The following is a 21,279-nucleotide window of genomic DNA, read 5'->3' on the forward strand; positions in this document are numbered from 1 at the left end:
GAAATTGGACAAACTGAACCACTGCAGCTGATCTGGCTTTGGATGTGATTTGTGCACGGAAGGCTGTGTGCGACTGTCAAGGAACTTGTTTTAATAACTGTTCCCAGAAGAAAATATTCAAAATCGTTAATTGATTATCAAATTAGTTGGCGATTAATTTAATAGTTTACAGCACTTAATTAATTATTGGAGCTCCAGTCTGAAAGCCAAAGTGGTAATACTTGTTCCAGAAGCAGAGTATAACCTGCGCTCATAGAGAGGAGTGAGAAACATCAAATTGTACAAATTGTCTCTCCTCAGAGATGTTCATGGTGTTGCACTCATTTGCACACACAAAAAGTGCGGGAAGTGAAAAAGAGAGCTTGAGAGAGAAAAGTTCATATCCTGCTTGCTTTCACACCTCCACACACCTGGCTGAACACTGCATGAAGTGTTTGTGCTCATCCGATTGTTTCAGAAAGCTACAAAAACTGCAGTACGCAGACGTGGGAAAGGTGTGAGGGGGAGACAATGCAACAAGTGCTCCATTTGAAGCGCACTGAGTCCTTTAGCCCGACAGCTAATTCAACACTTCCTGCAGCTGCTTCACAGTAAAAACCAGCTGAATCAAACCGAAAATCATTAAGTGTTGTGCACTGGACTCCTACTGCAGAAAAGCAAACACCAAAATAATTCTTTGAGCGAGAGCGAGATGATTAAAACACCTGAAGGCTTTCTGTGTGGAGCTGCAGCAGGAAGTGGGATCAGAAGGCGAGGTGTTAGAATCAGAAAACAGTGAAGCTCAATTCTGTCTTATAATAGAGCTTGATAGGCATTGACACATGCAGATTAATAAAAAGCTCCTCAGTTATTTTTTTTATAACCCTCTATCCATTATTAAACAATTGAACGCACCCTTTCCCTTTCTTTTTATGAGGTTATTTTAAGTGGGCTGTTTTTTTCTATGTAGATTTTACTGCCACTTTATTTTCATATTCTCTTCAAAATCATATTCTATGAAAGTAACGTAAACCAAAACGCGAACTTAGCAATCACTGCTGGAAAGGATTCCTGTAGATCCTTAAAAACTCTTAAAAGGCAGTAAATTCATTCATCTAAAATTATAACTTTATATAGTATTAAATGTGTTATATCAATCTTTCTTTTGTCTTAAGGTTTGTTTTTTTTTTAAAAAAAGAGTGGATTCCCGAACGTAGAATAAATAACTCGAAATTGTGAAGAAAACCTGCCAACCAACAATGAGTATTTCCAAATTCTGTTTGAAGCTCATCTCTGTCACACCAGACCCAACTCGACAAGTTCTGCTGCTTTGTCATTGGACAGCGGCAGCAGACAAAAACGTACACACGCACCCTTTGTGGCGATATGATACAAACAGGACAGCAGCTGTTTGTGATGCGACCGGCAACTATTGTATAAAGAGCGAGAAACTCTGCACAGGGCAGGTGGGAGCAGAGGCTGATAGGTAATAAACTGTGGACTTTCACCCAGGAACCTGCTGTTTGTGTCTCGTGTGAAACCAAAACTCAAGTCATTTGAGTTAGTGTGCTAGTATAGTAGCATGATAATGACATTACATGATGTTAACAGACGTACTCATTTTAACTCAAACCATGATGTCATATTTCTAAACCTATCCACTGTCTTTTGTTGCCTAAATGTAAGGAAGTAAATAAATAAATAAGGGAGAAGAAGACCTTTTCTGCACAAGGTTCCTAAACTCCGAGATGTTGTTTAAGGTGCTTTTCCCTTCAGTTTTGGTTATTGTGGGTCACACTGAAAAGCAAATCCAACAAATGTGAAAGCACATTCCTGGTAGATGACTGTTTAACGGGGTAACTGTACTGTTCACCTCAAGTCTGTCACAAGGAAGTAAATCTTATAAATTATTTTTAAGAACTGTAAAATCCTGTCCGATCGCAGTGTTTGCCATCTGGCAACCTGTGAATCTTTTACCTAAATTTTCCTTCCTGGATCATATCTAATCTTCTCACTTGTACCTGCATTTTCATCACAGCTCTGTTTTGGGTCTGAACACCCACTAACCACATGGGCACACCTGGCTGGTCGCTGTGGGCTCACCAGACGGTGCACACCAGTCTGATCATGTGAAAGAGTTTCCCAACACCACGTAACACTTTGTTCTTTGCTGAACATCACTGACCAGAACTAAAGGTCGAACCAGAAGTGTCCTCCAGGTAAATTATTAATGACTTGTTTTCTTTTCCTCCCTGCACCTCTGCTCCCCCTCCGTCCGTCTCCTCTTGCCTTTCTCTCACTTTGATTGTTGTTTTCTCACTCTGCCTCCTTCTCATCCCCACCTTCTCCCATCCCTCCTCCCTCTGTGTTCTCCCTCCCTCCTTTTCTCTGTGTAAGTCTGGTGTGGAGACGGTGTTATTTTTAGCCCTGGTGAGATTCGAAGAGAGATCGTGCTGGGCTAACACGTACTCTCCACAAGGCCTTTACTAGAGGCCCGTCACCGATGTGTGAGCGAAGAACAGTTTTCAGTTAACACTCAGAGCGTGCACGCATGGCCGCCGTGCGTGTACTCTAGTAAACCATCGCTGCTTTCATTCAAGTAGACAGAAAATTCACTATGAGAACAGACAACCACTCTGCTAACCCCTTGAAACAAGAGCAAATTGGCTTGATTTCTTTCAAAAATGCGGGAAAAGGCAACGAGCAATGAACAAAAAAATGACCCAAAAATTACAAAGAAAGTGCAAAAAAAAATCCTGAAAAAGCTAGAAAACAAAAAATTGCTTAAAAAAAATTCCAATTCTTTAACATAATTTTAAATAAATAATTATGAAAAAATTATAATTTCTATTATTTCCCTAGACATTTTCCCCAGGTTTTTAAAAACAATTTTCAAAATGTACTTGTAATTTTTAAAATATTTCTTGCCGAGTTGCTCATTGCATTTTTTCCCCATGAAAAGTTTGAAATACTCGTGAAAGGCATCTGAAAGTGGCATAAGAAAAGTTATGTTGCTGGAGGTTTCAAAGGACAATCCGTGCTGCAAATGTTGTCTATCAGCCGTTAAGCCCAGTTGGCCAGGTTAGCTACGTTTAGTGGACAACGATTTGTGTGAAACTGTATGCTGACATTGTTCAACTGAATTCGGGTATATCTGTGAAATTGTATTTACAACGTGAACACCTGAAGCTGTCTTTTAGTCAATGAGACAAAAACAGCCTGGAAGGCGAGTCCTTCTCCCAGCATTCAGTCTGATCAGGCTAAACGAGAAGTTTAGCCACTCAGCCGACAGAAGTTTCTAATGCACTTGTTCTACTGGCTCCAGCAGGGGAGGATGCGGGTAATTTTCGAGAAGTAAAAGTTTTTTGGCTTAAAGTGCCCCTGAGCAACTTTTATATGTGCCCATGATTCAGGCAGCTTCTCACTGCAGATTCAGACTGCGCCAAAGTAATAAAATGTTCTCGAGTGTAAATCGCTGCATATATGCAACAACACTTGCATATACGCCCTAGAGACTACTGAATTAATGCAGATAGTCAAAGTGCTGAAGCTACAATGTGCTTTCATGTGTGGATTTTAATCAGTTCATTGTGCCTGCTTTATATAAATGAGCACAAGCTGCAGTTCAGGAATGACAGTTGTGTTATTTATTTTTGTCTCATTGACAATATGCCAGTATTTCAACTGTTGCAGTGGGGATTGCGGCTAATAACCCACCACTGAACATTCACAAATTTTCAAAATAAATGAAAAATATATATATATATATTTTCAACTTTTTAAAAAAATTTGCTTTGCAGTACCAAAACACAACCAGACCATGACCACCAAAGTGAACACTTTTAACTCTTCCGTCGCTGCCAGCACTCTTTGATATGAATATCCTGGAATATATACAATCAACACAATTGCACAGATTTGGCTTAAACGACTGAAGCGAGTGGGATAAAGGAAAGTGAGCAGAATCCATTCTTAAACAAAGAAAATTGTATAATTTATGTTATATCAACAAAAAAAAATCTATTTACAAAACATATATACAAAACATTTGGAGAAAATAGCAAAATATAAGAGTGTCTTTATCTAAAGACATCCTGAATCGCACGTTACATGTCCACCCTCCTCCTTTAGTTTCCTTGGCGGTGTGAATATATATCGTCATGAGCAGATGCTGCTGAGTGTTAACACAGTAAAAAACAGAGGAGCAGCTGCTGCCTCGGTCAGGGACACTTTGGGTGATTTGCAGTGGTGTGGCATGTCATTAAACTCACAATGACGCAGCATTTTGAGGCCATTTCACCACTTTAACTTGTTGTGCTTCCTGTCAAAACATCAAAACAGGATATTGGGGATGGAGCAGAGAGAAAAACCAATCTGATCCAACTGGAGATCAGTTACGGAGACTAGAGAAGGTTTATTTAATGGAAGGGACGGGACATTAAAAAATCTGTGTTGTTTTTACTGGATGTCCTTTTTACTGTACTACAAACACAGTACACTGCTCATCAGGAATAAGCCCTAGTGGGACATAATTGGCTTAACTGAATGTATATTATACATAAAAGTAGCTAAAATTGTGGATTTTTTTATTTTCCCTCCAGTTATTCAATCCATGCAGTTTTTCACAGTGATGTGACAAAGTCATGTAGAAAACAGTTGGAGGGGAATCAGCGGTATTTCTTTCATCACACAACACCTGAATCTACCAGCGATGTCAGCAGTCTATTAGTCACTCAGTCCTCCATTAGTCAGGCTTGATCGGCTCAATAAACATCACCAGCAGCCTTCTAGATCTGCAGGCGAGCCGAGGCTGTTCACCTGATGGTTACCTGAGTGGGCAGCCGAGTCCAACAGGAGATGATATTTCATCCTGGGCATCGTGTCTAACTGAGACACGAGAACATGCACGTATACACAGCGAGAGGTAGAAGAAGAGGAGGAGAGTCTCAACACAAGCGAAGCCTTCTTTTTAGATAAAGCCTGATATGCTGGACAACACCTAAAAATACACAAACAGCAGCTATAAAAAGCCCCCAGAAAGAGGAACAGGAGAGGAACCGGAATCTTTGTCTCACATTGCATCAAATCAATATTTAAATTCTGGCCTCTTTTTTCCTCTGAAGAGAGCATGCAGATGTCACTGCCTGTTTACTACGACTCGGATCTCACAGGACTAACAGATTCATTGTGAGGGAGGGAGGTGGTAAAAGAAAATGAGAGGGGGGTGGGGGTAAAAAAGGAAAAGCTGATTCAACCAAAGACGCTCCCTCCCCTCTCTGAGCCGAGGCTGATGCACGGAGGGCTTCTTTCCCTCTTTCCAGCCTGGTAGAAACAGATGGGTGAAGGTAGTAACTCTGCAGAGTCCCCCGTCCACGGCAGAATGTGAAATTCAGCAGTTTGTCTAAAGCCTGAGCCTGCGTCTTCTCTGCATGTCATGTGCACGCTTTCAAAATCTCCTTAGTCATATGTTTCACTGAGCAGTCTCTTATACAACAGTTTCATAGGGTTTAAGTATTGATGTCACCTACTGAACCAAAATGGGATCAATCATTGAAGAGGTGGGAGCTGCAGAGAGCAGAGCAGAGAGAGAGATGTTGAGTTTCATTTTGTTACTAATTGGGTGAGAATGAACGAATCAGCTATGAAAATCATCATAACTAAATATATTAACAAGATCCACTCTTTATTTAGAAACTTTCTGTTCTGTTTTTTCATGCGTTTGTGTGAACACAGCGCAGGCAGACCTCTGAATGAGATCTTTTCTTTCCTCAGCGGCAGTTTGTGGAGTTTCAGTTGCAGGGTGGGTGACTGATCAGTGGATCCGATCACAACCGATCAGTTTAGACCAATGGATAAGAGAAGCAGCTCCTACAGAGACGAGGGAATGCAAACTTTCAGACCCAGCGCAATGAATGATTAAGTTTCACTTTTACTGCATGTGACATTCTGCTGCTCCGTTTGTGGCCAGAGTACGCTCTGCCGTCCAAGAGCATGGTGCAATAAATAACCGGATTGTATATATATATTGTAACAGCGCTCCTGGTCCAGCTCAATAAATAGAAGATCAAAATGGCAGTGGCGGTTTTAACCATGGTGGGCTGCCACAAATAAATGATAAAAATAAATAAATGAAAAATTGTTAGAACAGGAGAAAGACTAACCAAGACTGTTTTATTTTGTTTCTGTCAAGTTTGAATAAATTTGGTTTTACAATGCCTTAACAAGGAAATTAAGGGCCACAGCACAACAAATCCATATTTTTTGTCTGAAACTGTAATTTAAAATTAAATAGTACCTCACCTTTTGTCAATCACATTACACAATTAACATTTTCATAACAGGTTCAATTTTCCGTGTTTTCTGGCATCCATAAGGAGCCTTCACAGAGTTGTACGACAAAGAAGCACTGAAGAAAATGTGCCGTAACCTGCACGTACATCCGCAACAAGAGAGAGGAATGGGATGCAAAGTACTTTTTTTATAACTTGGGTGATGATGAAGAGGAGGATGTAGAGAATAAGGATCGCACACAGACTGAGCGACAGTGTGGGGACCGAGAGGGAGGACAGCGGTGCCCCTTCAAGTAGCTGTAGTGCCAAATGAAAGATGCGGGCGGAGAGTGTCAGGAGCCGGGGAGGCACCTCCAGTGGAGGTCTGTCTAGTATTTCGAATTTTCACAAATGGAACAATAAAACACACAGACCTGGTAAGTAAAGACCTTTAGCACAGGGAAAGCCAGAACCCTGAATTCAAAAGGTGTACGGTTGTATTTTTCTGTTTATAAAGGAAAACAGGACACTAACACCAGCATGAATAAATCAGTATACGCTGATTTGTCGGGCTAAGAGTGGCTAGTTGGAAAATGTTAACATATTACCAAACCCTCATAACAGCTCACTTGTACACATGCATGATAACTTTGTTGATTAACTGGTGTGTCAGAAAGCATCAATCTGTCCAAGAGATCCTGTCGAACCTGCTTTATGTTGAACATAAGGTCATCAAATGTCATTACAAAAAAAGGTTAAAATCTATAAAACTTTTCAGTGAATACAATATTTAATAGACAGCTTGGCATATTTTGTGTTGTGTGCCTTTATCAGCTATTTCAACAACAAACTTACCATTTGGGGGGGAAAAATAAAGTAAAAGCCATCAGTTTCTCCAACATGTAATCAAGTTTCCACTTTTCCATTATTATTGAATCCTCAAGTTTCAAGCATGTCCCGAGAGGCTTGCCGACTTGTCTTGTAGCTTGTTTAATTGATAAGGAGTGATTTAAAATAGTTTGTTTTCAGTGTTGTGTTTGTGTTGACCCCAAGGAGACGAGCGACTGCCTGATGGGGATCCAAATAAAGAAAAAAGCAATCACTCATGATTTTATGTTTATTCAAGGTGCTGTTGTGTACTGTATGTTGCAACAGAGCTTGACGGGAGGTTCGGATAAACAAGACTCTGTGACATCACAGCATCAACGGTGTGACCTCATAGGGGAGGTGGAGCAGCAGCCAATCAGACGAAGCCTGCTTGGCCGGCCCGCTGCTCCACACCAAGGTGACGAGGTGGGGGTAGCGGACCTTGGAGTGTTCGTTATCCTGAGATGAGTGATGCCGCTGCTGGTGACACTAGAGGGAAGAGCGGGTGGATGGTGTGTGTGTGTGTGTGTATGTGTGAGGGGTGGGGATACAGTGATATAGGAGGTGTGGCGGCAGGATGGGAGTGAATTAAGTTGAGGAGGTGGTCACGTAACAGCCGGGTTCAGGCAAAGTTGAAGCCACTTGCTCGCTGTGCTGCAGCTGGTAACATTTACCTCAACTCCAAGACCATAAATGTTTGTGCGAGTGTGTGTGTGTGTGTGTGTGTGCAAGGGCACCTAAAGGAGCTCTAAAACACATAAACTAGGTCTGGGTTTTTACAATGGAAAATAAGTAAAAAAACAGAACTCCCCTTCTGAGACACACACCCCTCTGAGGACCCCTTTAATAAGCATCTATTACCTTACAGCAAGGAGAAACGTGAAACTAACCCCCTTCTCCTCCTAAAATCCAGCTCCCCTCTGCTCCGGTCTAACAGAGAGGTGACAGATTGTGTTTTTCTTACTCCCTTTTAAACAGCGGTACACATACACACATTCATCGGCACTAAACCATCATGTCACTGACCACAAAAAGCAACACGATTGCTCTCCCTGAAAAGTTGGTTTGTGAAAATCCTGCTGAACTCTGTGTGCACCCGACGAAGAACAAAGAGAGAAAAAACAGGAGCAGGAGAGGAAAACCACCCTCCATATTAGACACCAGCACATGTTGTCTTTACACGATTCTGTGGCAGATTCAGGAATATGTAGACAAGTGCTTATCTGTTACGCTTGATGACGGCGGACTCCTCCTATCTCACCCTGATGTGTTTGCACAGCAGCAATGCGAGTGAGGTTTCTTCAGGCCACCACTGTGAGATTACTTGGGTTGCAATCACCAGAAGCCCCACGATATGATATTATCACAGTACTTTTGATGCACAACACAATATTACTGCATTTTTAAACATTTTGTTGAGTATTGTAATACCATATTTTGCAGTATGTTCCAATGTATTACCTTTTTCCAACTGTAAAGTTTTCAGTCTGCTCATCTCACTTCAATTAGCTTGTTTACAATGACCTAAAAACCTAACACTGAGCTATTTTACTTTTGTAAAAACTTGAGAAAACGTCCTTTTTATCCCCAACAATGTGCTTGTCTCTAAGTAATTACTGCTAAGTGAACATAACAATGTCATCAATCAATCATTGCAACCTCAGCTGATGTAGATCTCGACTCAGTCTGTCACAAGATCACTGTAGAAACAAGACGACAACGGCAACATACTGTGTGTGGCCTTTTGTTACATAACGCACCACCTCCCCTCTTTTTCTCCATACGGTACATGTTATCAAACTATTGTTTTTTTGTATTTTTGGAAACAATGGTTAACGTCACATCTTAATAAATATATACAGTATATATATATAAAGTTGCAACTATGAATTATTTTTATTGTTGTTAATTATTTTCTCTTCTTGATTAATCAATTTTGGTCTATAAAATGTCAGAAAAAATGTCAATCAGGGTTTCCCAAAATGTTCCCAAATGTCTTGTTTTATCTTGAATCAAAAGATTTTCACTTTACTGTCATAAACCAGTAAACAAACCAGAAAATACTCACATCTCAGAAACTGGAATCAGAGATTTTTACTTTTTTTTCTTTAATTAATCGATTAATTGCTTCAGCTTCAACATTAGACATTGTTGGGAATCAATATAAGAAAACTGCTTTATTTTCTAATCTGCAAAAGTATTCCTTATCCGATTACTTTGATTAATTGATGAAATTATTGTTAGAACGCTCTAGTGCTAAAATAATCATGCAGCAGCAGCCCTGGCTATCACACAATGTATCGGGGCCTTTAAGGTACAATGTGTGATGTGCTGAGTCCAGTCAGCGGCGGCAAACATGCAGCAGAGCCCCTGAGGGATGCTGCAGCCCTCTGAGGAGACGAGGGAGAGGAGAGCAGAGGAGAGGAGGTGGAAGAAGCCCCAGGTAGCCTCACAGCAATGCACCATTAGAGAAAGGGAAACACAAAGCCAAGCTCCACTGCTCGCTTCTTCTCCAGCCACCGTATCCCTCTCTCTCTCCCACTGACCAGCTAAATATTTTATCAGCTGGCAAAAGAACCTACAAGCCCCAAGGCCAGGGGTTCTTTTTTGTTTGTTTCTTTATTGAAGAAAGTAAGTGTGTGTGTGTGTGTGTACATCTATATGTGTGTGTGTGTGTGTTCGACGTCACAGAAGGGCTTTTGATTGGTCACTTTGAAGTAGTTTTTCTGTTTCTCTTTCCTCTCTCTCTCTCTCTCTCTGTCTCTCCGTTGTGCATCATATGTGCAGCACGCTGCTCAGTTCAGAACTGGATGAACGACCTTGAGCAGGCGCACAGGGCTGTGTTGCCATGGCAACGAAGCCTCGCGCAACCAGTAACAGCTGGATGCAACAGCACTCCCTGAATTTTAGCGGGAGTCGCCACGTTAATAAAACGACTCTCCATGTCTCCTCCCCCCCCCTCTCCTCCTCACTCTCTGCCCCCCATCTCTCTCTCTCTCTCACACATTTACCTGTACTAACACAAAAGAAAGCCGCGCTTGTACAAAGAGGATGTGTTTATTATTCACACATAAACTTATTTATCTTCAGTGATACAATTCAGACGTAAAATAACATAAAAGTCCTGGGCCCCGGCTAACTGCACGCCTCGACAAAGAGAGACAGCCAAAAAGACAAAGACAAGAGGAGGAGGGAAAGACGGAAATCAAGAGTGAACCACAAGTAACAAAACAAAACACAGAACAGGGAGAAATGCACAGAGATGGGCACTTGACATTCCTCTCACAGAAGAAAAAGCTCTCAGAAAAATAAAGCAGCAGAGGACACGAGCTGCACTGAGGCATTCTGGGGAAAGAAAGGAAACAGCAAGCGAGGAAACAGTCGACAGCTGTTATGAAGGTGCACTCATCCCTCCAGCTCTGTTTGATATTTAGTTATTCCACAGATAAATGCAAAAAAAACTACTTTTAAGCTCCATAACTCCAAAAAACTGTTTATAAATCCAAAATAAATTTTTCTGCTGTGATGAGAAAACAAAGATCAACTGGGGTTCCTGACACGTCAAACAGCAGAAATCTCTGACGCAACTCTTAGATCAATTTCAGATCAAAACGAGGACATGACCTGTGTTGGTCTGAACGGGTCAACGCCAGTTAAGTGACCTAGTTTCATGACTCGCTTCATATCAATGTTTGTCACAGTCCTAATAAGAGCAGGACAACATAAACATTACCTCAATAACAATAACATCTAATATCTAACTATTTTTACATTTAGGGGGGATTTTTATCATCAATTGATCTGTAAAGTTGAAAACAAAAGCCTGTCATAAGTCCAAAATGTCTTCATGCTGCTTGTTTCTGATCAACAGTCTAAAGTGTAAAGATATTTTATTAACAATAATATAAAGCATTTGAGAAGCTGCAGCCAGAGAACATTTTAAGTACTTTGTTGGATAAATAAAAGGTCCAGTATGTAGGATTTAGGAGGATGTATTGGCAGAAATTAAAAATGTAGAATTATCTTTTCATTAGATTATAACCACTGATACTAAAAGTTGTGTTGGATTTAGCAGGTTTAGGTTTTTTTTAAGTAAATACATTTAATGTCTCACACACCATCTTATTTTTAGACTCTAAAATTTAAAGATGTCGATTTATTCAAGCTCTTGTATAAATCTAATCTATGACATCATGTGTGACAGGACGATGACAACGATGTGATGTCAAAGGTCAAAGGCAGTTTGATGAGAAGTTTGTTTTCTGCATCATGCTGCGTTCCATTGTACTCGGAAAAAAATGACCTCCGACTTGGAAAAGTGCAATGAAACGGCCATTCAAGTCAGGAGTCAGAAGTCGGAAACATGTAGGTCCTCGGTTTATGCTTCTGATGTTCGGTGGCGAGTTTAAGAAACCTCCGCGCATCCATGTTTTCCCGAGCAAATGCACTGGAACGAATTTAAGATCAGAAGTCCGAAAAACCAACGCTGAATTATCGTCTTCCGACTTGCAATGGCGCACAGCACCATTGACATGATTGTGCGTGTGTTTTTAGTGCCACACTGCTCGAGACTACCCAAACTGAAGCTTCCATTTAACAAGAATTTCTTCTTTGATTAAATTTTAAGAGACATTTCCCTCATGAAATGTTTCACTTAATATTTTCTGACAAATTCTTCTAATTGTATAAACCAATAAAAATGCAAATCAGAGCAGAGACCACTTATTTACGCTTTTAGTCAATGTTCTCCATTCTTAATAACTGTTTGGCTCGCCACTTAAGTGTCATCTCTCTTCTAGTGCATCGGTGACAGATGACAAATGAGTCAATCCCCCGAAGATTTTTTAAAATGTTACTTTTGTAATTATCCTTTAGGGCTCTGTTTTCCCTTCGCACGTGAATCCCGGCTTGAGTTTCCCTGGCTGTGGGGATGAGTTGGTTATGGGTGTGTTTTGTTTTCATAGCGGAGCTCTAACTCGAAACCCTGAAGGGGATAATGCTATTAGAATATGAGTTTAGGAAAAAAAAAACATGTTTATCCAGATGCATGAAAAAAATGTCACATAAAAAGAAACTTTCTGCAGCGCTGGTCACCTGGATCCAGCGCCTGACCTCTCAGATCTGGTGACCAATCACTGCTCTCCAGTTAAACACCAAAGGTCAGTCATTTAGCAGCTAATGAGTCAGATAGTTGCCTCAGGAGTTGGTCGAGTCCAAAACAAAGTTAAAAGGACAGTGAATATGGGACTAACTGTACATTCATCAGGTGGCAGAAACATAACTAGAAACATAAAAGCTCTGGTTGAATTTGCAGCAATCATGGCAGTTGCAACATCCAGAAGGAGCTGGATAATACGTCAGCGCTGTAGCCAAAAAAAAAAAAAAAGCACTCTGCGTATACATTTAAAAAGAAAAATATTTATTTTAAACTGCTCTGTAAAATATATTGCAGCTATTGTCGACACTAAGCAACATCATCTTTTCCTGTATCGTCCTCACTCATAAAAGCACATCAGCTTCCGGCACAAACACTACAACATCGACTCAAACACACACACATAATACACACCACCACTGGCAATAAGATCAGCAGCATAAAAAATAACCAAAGGAAGTTACCTTTGTAAAACTAGATGTATAAATATAGATCATTTTATGATACGAGTGTAAAATACTTGGGCTAATGTACTATCAGGAGGGAGACACAAAGGGGAAAGCTGTCTAGAACAAAATAATCAAGTAATTAGGATCATTTTTAAAAGGATAATTTACATCTCTGATGTTAAACAAATAAAACTAAGAGCTTTGAAAAGACACTCAGTGAAGAGCTTTCATTGACAGTTAAGTGGAGAGTGGCCTTATGAGCCTTGAAAGCAGCCAGGATGTTTTTCTTAACGGGATGTGGGCTGTATTTCTGGTTTCAAACTGTTAGCTGTGAGATAAAATAGAGCTCATTTGGGTGTCAAAGCTAAAGCCAACACATAAATCCCCTGCCTATCTCCAATTCATTATCACAAGAGCAGCAGCAAAAAGTGTCTCTTGATAACTTTGCAGGCGGAAACGTTGGCTCCGTGGTTTCAGGCTTCAGAGGAGAGCAATAAATAATGGCAGATATTGACCCGACATATGCAAAATCTCACGAGCTGGAATTCCGTTTTTGTGTTTCCCGTTCAAGTTTACAGAGGACTGACGGGTGAACCAAACGAACGCAAGTCTTGAGCGTTACGTTCCAAGGTCAAGGAGCACATTACTAACTAACTACATGTGGCATTGGCAACGTTGGTTAAATGTAACTATGACACTCACAGAGTACAGCTGTAGGTGTCGCTATTTTACTGCGTTTTCACTTTTCGCAAGTTAAACTGAGACATTTTCGCCGCCTTAAAAAGTCTTCTGCTGTGTTTGGTTGTACCAAAAAACCCTCTGAGGAGTCAGATGTTCAGGTTTTATGACAGGTACAATTTGTTTCAATACTTTTGAGTCTGGTTTTCCTACAGCGAAAATTTATCATTAGCATAATCACAGCTAACCACAGCTTTAAATGTGCCGTGCTAGTGAGGTTAGCAGCTCGGGTTAATGCTGTCCTCATATGCTTCTCGGAAATATCGCATTTACTGTTTTACAAGTTATGAAATGGGAAATTGGGAAATTTTGATGATACCAGAATTGCAAAGTTGCATGAGGTTTCGGCTGCAGAAATGGCAGAAAGCATGGAAACAATGACAACAAATACTAGCTAATGTTAACATTATTTAAGCTTATTAACAAATTTAAACGTCATCTTTACATATCTCATGAAAACATCAGCTACAAAAAAAACAACCTTTTCAGTTCTAGCATCCATGCACTTGAATGCCTATATGTCGCAATTATGACTGCCCAACAGGGAAGAACGATATTTCCGCGTAGCACGTGAAGGCAGCATAACGCCACCCTCTTGTCCAAATATATCACTCCTGGCTCCAAAATCAGAGATGGAAACAGCCAAAATGCTAACTCAAGGCTTCAAAACAGGAGTCCACAAACCAATGACGTCACGCCCATTTCGTTATATAGTCTGGTACCTCTAGTAATGTCTGTTATTTTAATCTCATGTGAATCTAACTGAATGAAATTTGTCAAGAAAAAATCTATTGCAAATTACCAACCAAATTTCGCCAAAAGAGACTTCATGTGATAATATTAGTCCTATATATAATAGCGTCTCAGTGGTTAAGGGTTGCGGTGTTTTGCAAGGTTGTTTGTTTTGTGCACGCCTTTTTTGTGCCTCTTTCCCAGTCAAGAATTACAAATCAAAGTTGTGACAGCACTTTTAGTGCAAATTCAGGAGTCTCATCTTGCTACACAGAGATGTGCGGAAAGAGCAAACTCAAATACCTCAAAGAGCGCGAAACAGAAAATGTCGAGCAATCTTATAACAGCGTCATGTTAATCAAAATAAGGACACTTGATGGAGTCTGATCTGGCCTTTCTAATGTTTTTGAGGCTGCCACAGTACTTTCTTCACAAGTAGCCTTGACATCATATCCAAGATATGATAACGCAGACTTACTTATCCCATCTGAATGCACCGCACAAAACACTGACATAGTGGGGGGAGTAATGTCTGTATCACAAGGTTGCCTGGTAATAGGCTACCAGTTTAGTGCAATTAGGGCTCTGGAAGCATTTTGTCTTGTACACATACTGTTTAAAAAACAAAACAAGTATGTAGGCAAAGCAGCTAAACACCAATTTCCCCATCACACTTGTAAGACCTGTCTCATGCTGCAACACAAAAGCAATGCTGTTTCTTTATTTTCACATTTCTATCCTCAACCTGGTGAGGATGCTGATTCTTTGCCTGGGGATGTGCAGCTTTAGCCTCAGGCTTTCAGCATTATTTCATGTATGTAGCTATAAAGTGCATATTTAAGATCCATTTCTCATTTCAAATTATAACCAAGTACCCACTGTTTTGAAACATGACTGCTTAAATACTGATTTTATATCACTTTTGAGTGATAAATCCTCACTTAAGACCTTTACACACTGGGAGTGTTCGCTTTTTTGTTGTTTATTTGTTTGTTTGTTTTGTGGGGTTAATTCACGAGTCAATATATTTTTTCGAACTGTTACTTTTGCCATGAGTACTTTAACACACAATTTTTCTGAGCTTTTGCACTGTAAAATAAAGAAATCAACCAATCACATTGCACCTCTACTTATAAGGATTTACATAACAACACAAAGGATCTGAACCAAGAAGGCAAACTTTATTACTCCTTTAGACCTTGACAAAAGCAGCACATACCAGATGCACTCTATACATCCTTGCCTTTCACAATAAAAGCCCTTGACATATACACTGCATACGTGTCTACAGAGAGAATTATATATAACTTCAAACTGTGATTTTTATTTTTTTTTGGTACTCTGAATGTAAATAAAGTGCATAAGTGCATGAAAAAGCATCAAAAGGCTTGTTTATGAAAACTGGCAATTCATTTACTGATAAATATTATTAATGTTTGTTTATTAAATGGCCCCGGGCCTCCTGTCATTCTGTGAAAATGGCCCCGGAGCAACTGCCAGTGAAACTATTTGCATTAAAACTTTGTACTGAACAAGTGTGACAACTGTCGCAAATTTGCATCCCTGCTGGTATGAATAGTTCTGATGTGAATTTTTTCATAGTCGATTCTTTAATCATGCTGCCTCTCCAGTGTGTAAAGGCCTTTTGTTTTTAATCAGGCAAGTCCTAATGTCTATGATACTTTTGCTGTTTTTATACTTTATTTTATGAAGGAAAGGCTCTTGGTTGTTTTTGCTTAGACAACATTTAACACTTGAGATGTTTCCTCTGTTTGAATTTTAGCAAATTTTTCTATTTCTTAAATTTTTAAAACCTGGATCAACATCAGTTTTTGTTTGCTGAGTTCTGACGCGTCTCACAAGCTATTAAACCCTTTAAAACGTGAGCAAATTGGTTTTTTTACCTTCAAAAATATGGAAGAGAAAGGCAATGAGCAACTTGGAAAAAAACATCCCACAAATTATGACGAATTAAGAGTAAGAGTAACAAGAAGATAACCTGGCAGTCAAAATATGGAAAAATGTCCAGAAAACCATATTTATAATATTACAATTATATAGGATATTTCATTTACTTTACAGAACAAACGTGTATTTTTTTTTAATTCATTGTTTTTTTTTTGTTTTGCTTTTTACTTTCTTTCTTTTTTTTTCTATTTTTTCTTTTTTTGCTTTATGTCAGATAACTTTTGTTGTACCTTTCTACTTATTTCTTGCTAAGTTTTGAGTCTTTTTAAATTGCTTATTGCCATCTCCCCATGTTTCTGACATAAATCAAATCAATTTTGTCAGTTTTCAAAGTGTTAAAGCACAGAATGGGAAAAAACTACTGTTTGGAAGAGATTTCAAAACTCAAACACTACATCATCAATAGTATCAGAAGATACCCAGCTTTCGTTATTTGGGACAAACCTGGTAAGAAGGGGGGGTGGGAGGAGGTGTCCGTCGCTTTCACTGCAGATGCCAAAGTAAAGGACAATAATGAGTGGGATAAAAACAAAATTTAAAAAGACCCCTCCTACACAGAGTGAAATCAGTGAGAGCTGGTGAAGATTAATTCCTATTTAACACATCCTGACACATGGGAGAGGGGCCCCAACAACAACAGGACAACAGTTCAGCGCACTTCACTGCAGTTGGGGGAGGCAGGAGACAGCGAGACAGAGAGAGACATACCACAGCGAGAGGAGAGAGAGCAAAGAATGTGGTCCGATTGAGTCAGAAAACTTCCTGATTCCACTAAAGAGGTGAAAACGACAGAGCAAAGTCGAGGAGGGCTAAAACAAGATGAAGTAAAAGACACAAAAGACAAAAATACCAGGTAGAATTCCAACAAGAGGCTCCACCTGAGCCCCGCCCCTTATCAGACACCCCACTCTCTCCTCCTCCACACACACAAACATCGATATTCCCATGCTCCCGGGCTGGTGTGTGTGATGCCCTCCCTCCCGTTCAGCCTCGTGAGCCCTGCCCCCAGCGCCTGACCCAGTCACCAGCATCCCCTGCTAACCTCTGTCCCCTTTTTCCCATTCAGCAAACATCATGCATCACTGTCACCCTCCTCCTCCTCGTCCACGCATTCAACCCACCATTCGCTCAGCAAAGACCTCTCTAGGGTTCGAGCGGCTTGCACACACCCCTCCCCGGTCCCCTCGATTCCTTGTGAGCAGGTTGTAGGCGCGTGTCGGACTGCACGTGTGCAGAGACTTTGGGCCACAGAGCAGACTGTAAATCTGTCAGGAGAGGGTTTAAATGGAACAAGACGAGGGGCTTCTCGTCACCACACCCCTGCACATGGGCGGCAGACAGACAATTCGGCCGTAGAGCTGAAGCAGTTGGTCGAGTAAAGGATGAGTCGTTCAATAGATAATGAAATCACCCCCGATTTGATAACTGATTCATTGTTTAATGCCTCAAAAAGCAGCTGGTTGCAGTCTCACCCCGGAGTTACTGAACTATAAATGGACTGAAATCAGAAAAAAAACAGCGAGACAAGAACCTAACATCACTGAGACAACGTTTTCTAACAGATATGCGATCAAAACAGAGCAGCAAAATTAACAGAATAGGCAAGAAAAAGACCTCACGGTACATTTTTACCATTTTCTTGCATCTGTGGATTTGGTTCAGAAACACTTTGCCTAACTATTTTTGATTGTCAACAGATCATAAAACAGAGTTAATATATTAATGTGTGTATGAAGACATCAACTGTTACGACTGCAAACAAAATAACTGTAATATTTGTGAAAGGGCAAGAGGGGTGAGGCTGAGAGGTTAAAGACGTGAGCAGCTTTTTTTCTGTACTAATACTTGTATAATTTGCACGTTTGTATTTTTATGTCACCTTGTGATGATGGTGTGGAAATTCAATAAAAAGTTGGACACAAAAAAGAAAAAAGTACACAAAGAATGAGTGTGCGTCAAAGAAGAGGTCGCTTCTTAATGTAATTTATCAATCAAAAACACAAACCATTATGTGGCTGCAGCTTCTCCAATGTTAATATTTGCTGCTTCTCTGTGATTTATATCATCTTAAGTGAATATCTTTGAGTTTTGGACTGTGAGTTTGGACAAAATACGACATTAGAAGATGTTAACTTGGAGTGTGGGAAACTTTTATAAACTCAACCAATGAGGTCATGTTTACGTTTTTTTGTGTTTATCTGTTTGTGAGTAGGATTACAGTAAAACAATGAATTTGGGTGAAAAGCATGGATTATAGAGAAGACTCAACACAGCATTGGAGGCGGGGTCCCGTTCATTCACATGAAAGTTGCTCATCAGCACAAGAAGCTGGAAAAAAGTTTAGTTCTCTCATTTAAAAATTACCCAGATGATGTGTGGATGTATTAAGAGACGTGGATACAGTTTCCACAGTATGAAATTACACTTTGATTGGTGCTGCTCTGCATCATCAAAGAGCAGGCGCACTGGAGACTTTACCATCAAGTGGGCTACTTTGGTTTAGTGCTCTGCTAACTTGAATGGGGATAAAATGATTTAATCATGTGGCTGTTCTACACTTAAGAAATGTTATCAGACCAAATGGATCAAACTAAGGCGGCAAAATAATGCTAAACAGTTAGACTAAATTTTGCCGATGGAAAAGCAGCCATCTCACAGGGATCCCTTGACCTCTGACCTCAAGATATCTGACTGAAAATGGGCTCATGAGCCTCCTCCTTTACAGACATGCCTACTTTATGCTACTCCCATGCAGTTTTTTTGCTGTCTTTAGATTCCTTATCAAGACAGTCTGGTTAGAAATGCTTTGTCGATATGGATTTCAAAACTGTTTTGTCATGCAAAATAATGGAATTAAAAAATGTGATTAATCACGAATACCTATTGAAATTCTGCACACACGGTTTGAAAAAATTAACCGTTTGACAAACATAACTTTATAGTCCACCACTATACACCATTCTAAATATACAATAAAATTGTATACAATTGTTGTGTAAACCTAAATAATAGCAGAACCTATATTATAAATCATATACCAACACAAACACGTTTTACCAAGTATAAAATATGAGATCAAGTGGCTCTTACAACATGCCATAGTTATAAAAATGACAATAAATTTTCAGCAACAAATACAAGCAAACTGATCTAAATTTAAACGCTGACCTCAGTGTAATTAACTCAACCTCACATCCCTCACCTGCCCACACTGACACACAAAACCAATCCGCATGGTTTCCATTCAACTACTGTTTACACACACTGAAGAATACACTGCTATTATCCAGCGCGAGCAGGTATTGTAGTGGGGCTCTGGTGTCATGCTCAAGGACATGGTTGCTTTTCATGCACACACACACACACACACACACACACACGCACACACACACGCACACACACACACACACACACAGCACAGGCTGGGATCATCAAACCGTGTGGACCTTCAGGGTTACAGGAGAGTGTGTATGCACGGGGCCACGCTACTGCCCCCTGCAGATATACAGTGAGACATAAGGATGAAGCGGATGACAGGAGGAGACCTGAGCACGAGCACAGCGATCGTTCACTCTTTCACCTCATACATTTACAGGCAAAGCATGCTTCAGTCAGTGCATCGACCTGCACGCTGGAGAGATACAGTAGAGTCGGTGCACTTTTTTATCGCTCGGCAGTCAGGAGCGGGATGGTTGACTGACAGTCAGCATCGTCTGTCTCTTCCCGCATCGCATGTTTGCAGCAACAAAACCAGTCAAACACACCAGTGTGATGATGCACATGATACACAGCTGATGCACTTGATCAGCAAACGTTTCGCTCCGTGTTGCGACAGCTGTTGTACAGTTTCCTATCACAGACACGCGAGAGAAAATAGTTAACTATCGCCCCTGTTTGTGTGTTTAAGCGTGAGTATGCGCGTGTTCAAGCGTGTGAGCTCCCCCCTAAAAAACTTCCTCTGTGTCTATCTGGTAACACTTCTGTGATCCCACCAGCTTGTGCGTAAACTGTCCAGCTTCGCGTGATCAAGTTATCAAAAATATCTCATTTTGCAACACAAACAAACAGGACACGGCGCGTGCACTCCATCGCCGTCATGAACAGGTTAGTAAATCTTTGCTGTCATGTACTAAATGACCATGCACTGTGCCCTCCACACCGTAGCGATGCTTGTGTGTGTGTGCACACTGGGAACACAAGTCAGTACATTTCCGTCTTCTATCGAAATGCAAACCAAATGCAAAGTCGCGTGGGATAAGGTGAAGCAGACATGTAGCGCGAGCTTACCTTACGGACGTATCTCTCAACCGGATCGATAATTTCTTCTTTACACCATTAACTCTCCGCCATCTTCGGCACTGTTTGTTTAAATGGGAAACACTCCCGAAGCCCAAGAAGCCAGTTCTGTAAGTTGAGGCGTCGCGGGGGCTTCTGGGTGATGTAGTTCGTTTGAATGGAGCGCCCGGCGTTCATACTGCGTCATCCAACCCGGATGCGGACTACAGGTAGACTCCACCACCGCAGGGGTGAGGAGGTAGAGGTGGTGGCGGAGGTGGGGAAACAGGCAGCGTCTGTCTAGCAGCCTACAGACGGATGTCAGCGACAGAGCGGAGTGAGATGACACCGTGTGTGTCTGCAGTTAAACGAAGAGCAAACACTGAATTGTTTGCCTCGTGGGGCCCGGAGGCTAAAAAAGCACCATTTGCAGACTTTCCACCAGAAAGAAGGCGTTTGGCTGGAGGGGTTGACACAAAAGTAGACAGACTAAACTTGAGAGCAAATTAGGACGCGGAGGTCTTATCCTTGTCTGATAGCGATGAGTTGGTCCGTTTGGATAAAGAAAAGTCTCGTTTATGTGCCAGTGGGATTAGTTTTTAACCCTTTGAAACCTGAGCAAACTGGCTTGATTTCTTTTAAACACGTGAAAAAGTAAAAATTTTAAAGAAAATGACCTGAAATTTAGCAGAAGGGAGAAAAGATAATAATAATAATAATAATAATAATAATAACAAATACAATAATAACATTTTAGGAAACCCTGATTGACATTTTCACCATTTCTGACATTTTATAGACTAAACAACTTATTGATTAAATTAAATAAATAATAATAATAACAATC

The 21,279-nt window shown here is 40.5% G+C and overlaps 1 protein-coding gene across 1 annotated transcript in view; it reads right to left on the minus strand.

Moving 5' to 3' along the window:
* LOC121946689 (nuclear receptor coactivator 3-like) overlaps positions 1 to 20,710 on the minus strand; it is a 78,412-nt gene extending 57,702 nt beyond the window's left edge. Inside the window, exon 1 of the mRNA XM_042491374.2 lies at positions 20,445 to 20,710. The gene's annotated coding sequence lies outside the window, so the exon portion shown is untranslated. The remainder of the gene's footprint in view (positions 1 to 20,444) is intronic.
* Between the last annotated feature and the right edge of the window lie 569 nt (positions 20,711 to 21,279).

Source organism: Plectropomus leopardus, chromosome 9, assembly GCF_026936395.1.
Source record: "Plectropomus leopardus strain MGB_pleo_1.0 chromosome 9, ASM2693639v1, whole genome shotgun sequence".
In the NCBI taxonomy this organism is placed as follows: Eukaryota; Metazoa; Chordata; class Actinopteri; order Perciformes; family Serranidae; genus Plectropomus; species Plectropomus leopardus.